This window comes from Malania oleifera, chromosome 8 (genome assembly GCF_029873635.1).
Source record: "Malania oleifera isolate guangnan ecotype guangnan chromosome 8, ASM2987363v1, whole genome shotgun sequence".
NCBI classification, from domain to species: Eukaryota; Viridiplantae; Streptophyta; class Magnoliopsida; order Santalales; family Ximeniaceae; genus Malania; species Malania oleifera.
In genome coordinates this window covers 24,606,024-24,617,216 of record NC_080424.1, presented here as the reverse complement: position 1 = coordinate 24,617,216, position 11,193 = coordinate 24,606,024, and the positions used below count along the sequence as shown (strand labels likewise).

Here is an 11,193-nt window from a genome sequence, read left to right as displayed (position 1 = left end):
CAAGTTTTTGGCGCCGTTGCCGGGGATTGAGTTTTTCTTATTTTTGCCAATATCGATACAAAGTAATCTTGGTTTTAATTTATAATTTTATTTTTATATTTTTATTTATTTATTTTATTTTATTATTATTTTTTTGTATTTCTGGTGTGTTTTTTATGTTGGATGCGCAGTGCTAGAACACGTGACATTATTCTTTTTGATCTGGAGATTGAAAGAATGCTCAGAGCACTAAGGAAAAAGAGGGTATTAGCCATGGAGAACGGACAAGATAATGCGCAGCCACGCGCCTTGAAGGATCATGTGCGACCAGTTGTGAATGACAATTATTCGGGTATCAGACGCCAGCCCATTAATGCCAACAATTTTGAGCTCAAACCCGCATTAATCAGCATGGTGCAGCAAGCGCAATTCAGTGGATCGCCACTTGATGATCCCAATATCCATCTGGAAATGTTTTTGGAGATTTGTGATACTGTGAAGATCAATGGTTACTGAAGACACCATTAGACTGAGATTATTCCCTTTCTCTTTGAGGGACAAAGCAAGAGGTTGGCTACAGTCGCTACAACCTGGGAGTATTACTAGTTGGCAGGACATGGCTGAAAAATTTCTGCCTAAATTCTTTCCACCTGCAAAAACAGCTCAACTCAGGAGTAAGATTGGTCAATTCAAGCAACATGATTTTGAATCACTTTATGAAGCATGGGAAAGGTATAAAGATTTGATTCGACGCTGCCCACAACATGGATTTCCGGATTGGTTGCAAATTCAGATGTTCTATAATGCGTTAAATAAGCAAACGCGGACTTTAGTTGATGCTGCATTTGGGGGAACTTTGATGTCAAAGACACCTGAGGGAGCTACTGCTCTTTTGGAAGAAATGGCCTCAAATAACTATCAATGGCCAACTGAAAGAGCTATGGTTAAGAAAGTTGTTGGAATTCATGAATTAGAGCCGTTTGTTGCACTTTCAGCTCAAGTTGCTTCTTTGTCTCATCAGATTTCATCTTTGACAACCCAGAGGATATCACAAGGCGCAGAATATGTGGCAGCTACAAATAGGATAGATCCGAGAATTGGAGCGAGTCAAGAATAGGTTCAATACATCAATAATTGGAACTACAATTATCGTGGTGATCCTTTGCCACAATATTACCATTCAGGGCTTCGAAATTATGAGAATTTGTCTTATGGAAATACAAGGAATGTGCTGCAACCTCTTGCAGGATTTGAGAGTCATCAAGGTGAGAAGAAGATGTCACTTGAGGATGCCATGATATCTTTTGTTGAGGAGACAAAAGCAAGGTTTAAAAAGACAGATGCACGGCTAGACAACATTGAGACTCATTGCAACAATATGGGAGCCACTATGAAGAACCTTGAAATACAAATTGGGCAACTGGCCACGACTATAAATACCCAACAGAGAGGAACTTTTCCTAGCAACACAGAAGTGAATCCTAAGGAACAATGCAATGTCATCACACTTAGGAATGGAAGAGAAATTGAGAAATCACCAGCAAAGGAAACCATGACAACACCTACAGCTAAAAATAATGGTCAAGGCAAGAATAAAGTGGAAGAAGACGAGATGGTGGATGACACACCAAGAGAGACTGACACGTCACCAACAATTTCATTTCCTGACAATCCTCCTATTCTCTCTACTCCACTTCCTTATCCTTAACGTTTTCAAAAACAAAAACTAGATAAGCAATTTTCTAAGTTTTTGGATATTTTTAAGAAAATTCACATAAATATTCCTTTTACAGATGCCTTGGAACAAATGCCAAATTATGTCAAATTCCTGAAGGACATCATTTCAAAGAAAAGAAGGTTAGAGGAGTTTGAAACAGTGAAACTTACCGAGGAGTGTAGTGCTATTCTTCAAAAGAAATTGCCTCAAAAATTAAAAGATCCAGGGAGTTTTACTTTGCCTTGCACTATTGGAAATTTATTTTTTGATAAGGTTTTATGTGATCTTGGTGCTAGTATTAATCTTATGCCACTTTCTGTTTGCAGGAAATTGGGACTTGGAGAGATGAAACAAACAACCATTTTGTTGCAACTAGCAGACCGATCCATCAAGTATCCACGTGGAATCATAGAAGATGTATTGGTAAAAAGGGATAAATTTATTTTTCCTGCTGATTTTGTGGTGTTAGATATGGAGGAAGATCAAGAAGTCCCGCTAATTCTTGGCCGACCATTCTTGGCCACTGGAAGGGCTTTAATTGATGTTCAAAAGGGTGAGTTAACATTGAGAGTGGATAAGGAAGAGGTTATGTTCAACATCTACCAAGACATGAGATTCTCAAAAGATCCAAGCACTTGTTTTCGAGTAGATGTCATTCAGCAAGGTGTAGAAAAAGTCTTTCAAAAAGATGTACAAGCTGATCACCTAGAACGATCCTTGCAGCATATTACATTACAGCAGCGTGTGGGGAGGCTAGAACCTATGGTAGCAAGGACGGATTCTGTAATCTCTAAAGGAAAGATACAACAACCTATATCTTTAGAGTTGAAACAATTCCCTGAGCATCTTCGCTATGCATTCTCGGGTGATGCGTATGAAAATGCAAAAATCTACAAAGAGCAAACGAAGAAGTGGCATGAAAAACAAATTCGTAGGTGTGAGTTTGCTCCAGGACAACAGGTTCTACTCTTCAACTCACGATTAAAACTCTTCCCAGGGAATATATTCAGAGTTAATGGTCAGATATTAAAGCACTATTATGGAGAACAAATGGAGAGGAACTGTGCATTTATTCCTCTTGGTGATCCTGGTTGATGAAGATTGAAATGTTTGGCTGGAGACGTTAAAACAAGCGCTTATGGGAGGCAACCTAAAGAGTTTTTATTTTGTTTATTTCCTTTATCTTTATTATTTATTTATTTATCTATGCACTTTTGAATAATTTAGATTTTCGATGCAGGTTTATTTGGCATGAGTACAGAGTTGAAAATTAAACTTCTCGACGGATTCACCAATAAGTCAGGGAAGTTTCTTTCTTTTCTTCCATCCTTCTCATTTTTGAATAACATTGAAAAAAAAAAGTGTGAATATGGATGATTAGGCCATGCGTGACACTACTTATGCCCTTCATATACTTGCATATAACCTAGGAGTACATACTTGGGTCATTTATGTGTGGTTTCTATTTATATGGCTAAACTAGGACTTATTGAAAGTTGATTGGTCGTGAAATTGTGTTAATCTGGCTATATAAACTCTTGTATCTACATGGTATCTCTTGAGGCTAAAAAAATACACGTTCACGTGACTTGTAGCACTTAGGGTTCCTTGTGAACATTGAGAGAGCGCCCGTGGAGACTTTGACACCTTGTGAGGTACTGTTGAGCCATTTATCGCTCTTTTGAGTTTTGACGTCAACTCAGAGTTCATGAAACTCAACTTTCCCTATTTTTTTCTGGATACTCTTTGTACACTAGTCTTGGTTTTTGAATTGCTAGCCTAGAGGTGACATCTAGTGGGGAGATAAAAACTTAGGTCTTGTAGCCTACTCAAGATGTGAAGGCCGAACCACCCCTAGAAATAGACTTATTTCATGGACTCTTGTTTGAGCTTAATGCACATGGGTGGTATGAAAGCAATAAAATAAGTGTTATGATTGTCCTAATTGACCATGAAAAGAAAGAAATTGAAAAATGAGTAGAAGAAAGAAAAAGAGAAAGAAATACCCTAGAAGAGGTGAAAGATTAATACCTGCTCCACACAACTTCAACAAAAGTCAAGGACAAGACGCATGTTATCCACATATGAAGACTCTTCACCAGCCTAATGCCTCAGATGTATTCATGCCTAGTTTTTGAATAAGTTGATCTAGGGTAGTCTCGGTTGGACATGGCGAGTAGGTGAGAAGATGCTAGGGTGAAGGACCCAACACCTCCTAAATAGGCTTGATCCTTTTCAGACTAGTCCACTCCATACATTTAGCGTTTGTTCCTTACAGTATGTGGGATGTTTGATCATGACACTCTTCCTCACATACGATGAGTGAACCCATCCTTTTTGAGTGTTTTTGAGAGTATACCAATTAGGTGTTTTTGAGAGTATACCAGTTAGGCCGAGTCAAAGCAACAGTTCTTTAGGTGTCCACGGATATCCTGTGTGTAACGAGTCACACACATTACACGTGCTTCAAGATTTTACCTATTTATACTTGAATTTATATGGCTACATTAACTCTGAATTGTGCTCGCTGGTTAATTTTACGTGAGTTTATTGTTCTTAATGACTATATAATGATGAGATTTGCATGAATGACTTACTTCGCAGTTGCGTGAATTGGGTATGAATGAGTTTGTGTGTAATTTGGTGATATTCCTGTATGTGAAAGGGTATAGTTGTGTTGCCTGTGTATTCATTCATTGAAATTGGTATGACACCACCCTAAATTGCATTCACGTTATTTGCTAGGGACTAGCAAAACTTTAGTTGGGGGGTGTGATTACGCGCTTAAATTGCATAATTAGGTGCTTTAATTCATGCATTGTAAATGATATTTTGTATACAAATGCCTAATTACTCTCAATATTCTAACATTGTGTTCTATTTATAAAATTTGGGTTTTCTTGAGTAATGTATGAAATTTTGGTGTTTTTTATTGCAGAGCAACTGTTGGAAGCTAAAAAACCGACGGTACTTTACAATCTGTGCGTAACTCTCTCATCTAACCTCTGATTCATATGATTCAAAATGCCGTAGAAAAGCATGTTTTAAACACTTAGGCAGAGGCTTCAATTCAACCTTGGGTGCTTCCACACTTGAAGGAATTTGTTTTATACCTTTCTCAAGCAACTCTCAAACTTTGGTTGCCATGCTCGGGTGCCATAATCCTGAGTTCTGTCTAGAATAGCACAAATATCAACTACATTAGATGGATTACTGATAGAATCAAACTCATAATTAATAAGAAAATACTCAAGGGGATCAAAATCACGGGTTGTAGAAACTCCCCTATCTATAAGTGAGTTAATCATGCATGTCTGGTGGCCCTCGTTATCATCTTCTGGTTGTTTTGCAATATGAAATATATTAACCTCGAGATTCATGTTTCCAAAAGAGAGCTTCATGAGCCCGTTCCTGCAATTAATAAGGGCATTAGCAATGGCAAGGAAAGACCTACCTAAAATCAAAGGAATTTTAGAAGTAGTATCAACAACAGAGCTAGGGTCAAGAATTAGGAAATCAACAGGATAATAAAATTTGTCAAATTGAATTAGAACATCTACCAAACCCCGGGGTACTTTGACTGAACGGTCAGCCAATTGCAATACCACAGTGGTTGGTTTGATTTCTCCCAACCCCAACTACAAATAAATAGAATATGGCATTAGATTCACGCTAGCTCCTAAATCTAGCAAGGCTTGCCCAAACTCATGATTTCCAATGCTGCATGCAATGGTTGGGCAACCAAGAACTTTGTACTTGGGAGGAATCCGCTGCTCAATTATAGCACTAACTTGTTCTGTCGGGAACATTGTAAAGACCCGAAAAATTAAAATGATTGAAATAATAAAGATAAAAAAATAGATAAAATAACAAATAAATAAATAAAAGGAATGGCATGGGAAAAAGAAGGAAAAAAAATAAAATTAAAATTAAAATTAAAGAAATTAAATTAAATTAAGATAAATTAAATAATTAGTTATTAAATTAAACATTTTTACATTAGTTTTTTTTAAAACAAAACTAATTGAAATAAGAGAAATATATATATATATATATATATATATATATATATATATATATGTATATATGTATATAAAGTAACTGAGATAAGAAGAAGAAAGAAGAAGAAGAAGAAGAAGAAAGAAGAAGAAGTCAGCCGCCAACCCCCCCCCCCCTTGAATATTTCTTCTGCGCAGCTCTAGCCACCTCCGTCTCCTTCTCTCCTTCTCTCAATTTCTCGACGAATTTGCGGCGGATCGGGAAACAGAAAGTGCCGTTGGATTCTTGGTTCCGCCGCCGACATTTCTACTATTGCAAATTTTTCATGAGAACGACTTAGGCATTGCTCCTGGGGAAAGGTAACTTTTTCCTATTTTCTCAATTTCTCTTTAAAAATATGGTTAAATCAACGATCGGGTACCACCACGTGGTCCTAGTCATCGTCGTCGTCATTTTGGCGTAGGTAATTTTCCAATTGGAGTTTTCTAGGCCCTACTCCAAAGCAAGAGTGAGATTTGGGAAATTTGGCAAATTAGTTAAATTTGCGGGTATAACTGTTAATTTGAAAATTATAACCCTAGAAAATATTTAAATAGTATTTTATTTAGGAATAATTTAAATGAAATTAGGGTTTTTGATTCAGGGTCTGGGTGAGCACCGCAGGTATTTTTTGGAGTTCTTGTTGGCGTAGTTCAAGAAATCAGGTAAGGGGAAATTATATATTAAATCAGATTTTATGAAATTAAAGGCAATAATTTATGTTATATTATATGTATGTTTTTTGTGTGAATTATTAAAATGTCAGCCATGAAATTTATGTTTTCTGAGCCTAGGATTGTCAATATAGTTATGTATATATGAAAGTGAACAAATGAAAGTGAAAAGAAATTTTTGATGAATTAAATAAGAAATGAAATGTATTTTGAGCATATAAATGTTAAATATGAGTTGACTTATTTTATGAGAAATATGTATGAATTTTACTACTAAATTGTGTGGTATGAGAATCTATGCAAATTATATGTTAAATGTATGAGATGCAGACTAAGTAAGTAAAGCAATGAGAATAAAATATGATATGGACAATGTTGCCTATGTATGTTAAATGCAACCATGTAAAGGCACGACAATTGAAAGTCGGGTTAGCAGATTCTAGCGCATTTCTATGTGGACTAACTGTAACAAATTCTAGTGCATTTCTATGTGGACTAACTGATGACGGCTAAAGAGCGGTTGTAGTACAAAGGAATGAAATGAAAATATTATGAAATGAAATGACAAGGAATGATAATGCAATGAAATGAAATGTAAAATGTGAATGATACATATGGTAAAGAGTCACTTAAAGTGAAACACAATGAAATGTTAAGTTATGAACAAGAAAGGATGTGAATGATTGAATAAAGATAGAAAGAATGGTGTATTATGATATTAGAAATATGTATATACGTAGAACATGTTATGATTGGGCGAGGTGTACCTTTCGTCTGAGGGATTGCTGAGTAAGGTGAGTGCACTAATAATTACAGATGTGGCAGTAGCCGCATAACATACTAGGGCAGAGGGAATCTACTTGTATGGGCAGGTAGATTTCCCTATCCTTAGGGCCTTTGCCTGTAAACTATTGTTGAATTGTGTGGGTACGAGATTAATCTTACACTTGAGGACTTACTGAGTAAGGTGAGTGCTCTGGTAGGTTTTAATTGTGACCTTAGGTTTATCAAAGTATCAAAGTAGAGGGGTGCTACTTGTATGAGCGGGTAATCACCCCTATCCTTGGGTAATCTCGTGGGTTAAATATTTGCATGTGATTGTTTAGGTTCAGAAAACGATTTCAATGTTATATAATGATTTGCAAATGAAATAAAAATGATATCTTTTTACCCTATGTTGGTCACACGCTGTTTCAATATATTGTTTCTTCCCTTACTGAGATGTGTCTCACCCGAATATGAATTTATCTTTTTCAGGACATCCTCGAGGTCGGGCTTAGAAAGCTCGAGGGTTTTTAACCTTCTGAGAATTGTATAAAGAGAAAGGGTATATTTTTATATACTTTGGGGGAATGTAAATATTTATGTTTATGTCTTTATGTTTTAAGTCTATTGAGAATGGAATGGTTGTGAACATACTGAAATGTTTTGGAGATTTGTGTATTTATGGAAATGCAGGTGTTGGATGGATATTGTGAAATTTAGATAGGGTTAGTAAACTCTGGTATATTGTTATATGAAGATTATATTTATGTTTTTCGCTGCATATGATATGGATTATGGATTATCAGGATTTTACCAAGTGTAACGCACCAGACTCAGGTTTAAGGGTTTGGGGCATTACAAACGTTGTCTTCTTCACATGGTGCTTCCTCTTAACTGTACACAAATACTTAAGAACTTTCGCACAAAAGAGGAAGATTGATTTTTACCTACCTTAGATTCTCTAGGATTTCATTGTTAGGATCCAGAGTTCATTTGCTTGATTTTAAAGCTTGAGGGAATGGTGCCTTAATAAGACTCCTTGTTGCCTCAGGTTCCTTGGGCAACTCAGCATCACTACTATCTTGATTCTTTTCCACATCCTCTGATTTGTTGGGATGTGTAATGACTTACTGCTTCGTGTCATATTGACATTCACATCCTTCAAATTCTCTTGCACCATATGTTGGCCATGGGGTGCGGACTGAGCATGAGAAGGAAACTTACCTCGCTTGTTCACACTTAAGGAGCTCATCAATTTGGACACTTGGCTCTTTATCTCCTTGTTTCCTTCAACAATTTGTGTAATCAAAGATTCAAACTTTTGGTTAGTCTTACCATGTGCCTCAATAAAAGCATGGAAAGTGTCTTCTAAAGGTTTCCTAGAAGATGAAGGTGCATGATATGGTGCAAGATAAGATCTAGGGAGTTGTGCATGTGGCTAGTTTTCAGACTTCCAACTAAAATTGGGGTGATTGCATCACCTTGGATTATAGGTATTAGAGAAAGGTGTAAATGGCTTCTTGCACACACCTAAGGCATTACATTATTCCTCATACATCCCTCTTATCTCAGCAAATGTGGGACACTCATGGGCGAGGTGATCTGTTGGAATTGGTGTATTCCCAAAAGGGGGGGGGTGAATTGGGTATTTAAAAATTTCTTGTAGGTTCAACTAATCCAACAACAGTATACCAAAACTTAGGGTTTGTCTAAATATTTCTCAATCATTCACAATATTTAAATCATGCACACATTCATAATTAATTAAATCTAAGCATACATGTGCTGAAAATTAAAGTGTAGGAATTTAATAGCAGACACAAGAAATGTTATCGGGGTTCAGCCAATATTGCCTATGTCCCCGCATCAGCTCACAAGCCTAAGGATTACCACTACTACTCACTTAACGAGTGGAACGACACCGATTACAACCAGGTCAAATTACCAGGGCTGGCTTTACTCTTAATAAAAATCAATCAATCAATACAACAAATGAGAGTATGAGCAAATTAGAATGAAGCACAAGCACACTAAATATACTCACAACCCTTGAATGATCAAAGAAAATGAAGTGTATGAGTGTATGGGAGTAGTATAGGCTAAAATATGATTTTTGAATTTGAGAGAATTTTGGCCTTAATGATCTTGCTAATCCCTGCTAATTTTTGCAAATGAACAAGTATACATAAGCAAGGGTAGATTTATGACCGTTGGGGATCTAATGGGAATTATTAGAAAAGTTTTATAATCCCATTTAACCATTTTAGCTACGGTAAAAATTAATTCAACCCGAGAGCTTTCGGGTGCCCGGTCCAAGGTTCGGGTGCCCGAACAGACACAATACAAAAAGGTGTTTTTGAGGTTCGATCACTTGAAAAGTAGTTCGGTTTGTTTAACCAAGCAATTCCTCAAAAAGGCCACAGTTCGGGTGCCCGGTCTGAAGTTTGGTTGACCGAACTCACACGTTCGGTGGCATGAGGCATGAGGCCATTTTGAACTCAAAGGTTCGGGTGCCCGGGTTGGTAAAAAGTACTCTGACAAGGGTTCGGTCGACCGTGGAAGATGTGTACATTTTGGTTCGGTTTGCCGAACATAGGTCAACTTGTTGACCCATCCACTGAAACACCCCGAACCCTTAAACTCGGGTCCGGCGCGTTATACCTGATCATATCCTCATAAATCATATTCCACAACATACGCAGCGGAAAACATGATCATAATCTCCATATAACATAATACCAGAGTTTACTAATTCTAACTATAATCTATAATAAATCATCCAACACCTTCAATTCCATAATTACATATATCTCCAAAACATTTCAGTATGTTCACAACTTTCTTTTCTCCACAGACTTAAAATATAAGGACGTAAAACATAAATTTTTGCATCTCATAATTAACATAGAAATATACCCTTTACTTTTTATATTCCCCAATAACGCTATAAAAACCTCAAGCTCTCAAAGCTCAATCTCGAGGAAATCCTGAAAAAAAATACATTCATATTCGGGTGAGACACATCTCAGTAAGGGAAGAAACCATATATTAAAGCAGTGTGTGGCCAACATGAGTTTATATATAACATAATATTTAACATTTGAAAATCCTTAACATAATTTTTAAAAGCATTCTCTGATCCTAATCAAACACATGCGAATGTTTAACCCACAAGATTTCCCGAGGATAGGGGTGATTACCCGCCCATACAAGTAACACCCCTCTGCTCTGATACATTTGGCAACCCGAAGGTCACAGTTTAAGCATACTAGGGCACTCACCTTACTCAGTAAGCCCTCAAGTGATAAATTAATCTTGTACTCACGCATTCAACAATAGTTTATCGGCAAAGGCCCTAAGGATAGGGAATTCTACCTGCCCATACAAGTAGGTTCCCTCTGCCCTAGTACGTTATGTGGCTACTGCCACATCTGTAGCTACTAGTGCATTCGCCTTACTCAGCAAGCCCTCAGGCGAAAGGTACGCCTCGCCCAATCGTAACATGTTCTACATAAATACGTACTTCTAATATCATAATACATCATTCTGTTCTGTCATTATACATTCATACACATTCATTCCTGTTCATAACTTAACTTTGCATTTTATTTCACTTTAAGTGACTTTTTCCCATTTACATCATTTGCCTTTGTCATTTCATTTCATTATCATTTCATCAGTCATTTCATTGCATAACATTTCATTTCATTACTTCATACTACAGCTGGTCTTTAGCTATCATCAGTTAGTTTACGTAGAAACGTGCTAAATCTGCTAACACAGCTCCTTTTAGCTGTCATCAGTTAGCCTACACAGAATTGTGCTAGATCTGCTAACATGGCTCTCTTTCAACTGTCTTACATTTACATGGTTGCATTTAACATACACAGGCAACATTGTCCATATCATATTTTATTCTCATTGTTTTACTTACTTAGCATGCATTTCATACATTTAACATATAATTTGCACAGATTCTCATGCCACACAATTTAACAATAAAATTCATACACTGCCTGT

At 36.7% G+C, this 11,193-nt stretch overlaps 1 non-coding gene across 1 annotated transcript; it reads right to left on the bottom strand.

Moving 5' to 3' along the window:
* Nucleotides 1-643: 643 nt before the first annotated feature.
* On the bottom strand, nucleotides 644-750 carry LOC131163283 (small nucleolar RNA R71). The gene has a single exon (XR_009139053.1). It is a non-coding gene; the product is annotated as a small nucleolar RNA R71 (small nucleolar RNA).
* Nucleotides 751-11,193: the final 10,443 nt, after the last annotated feature.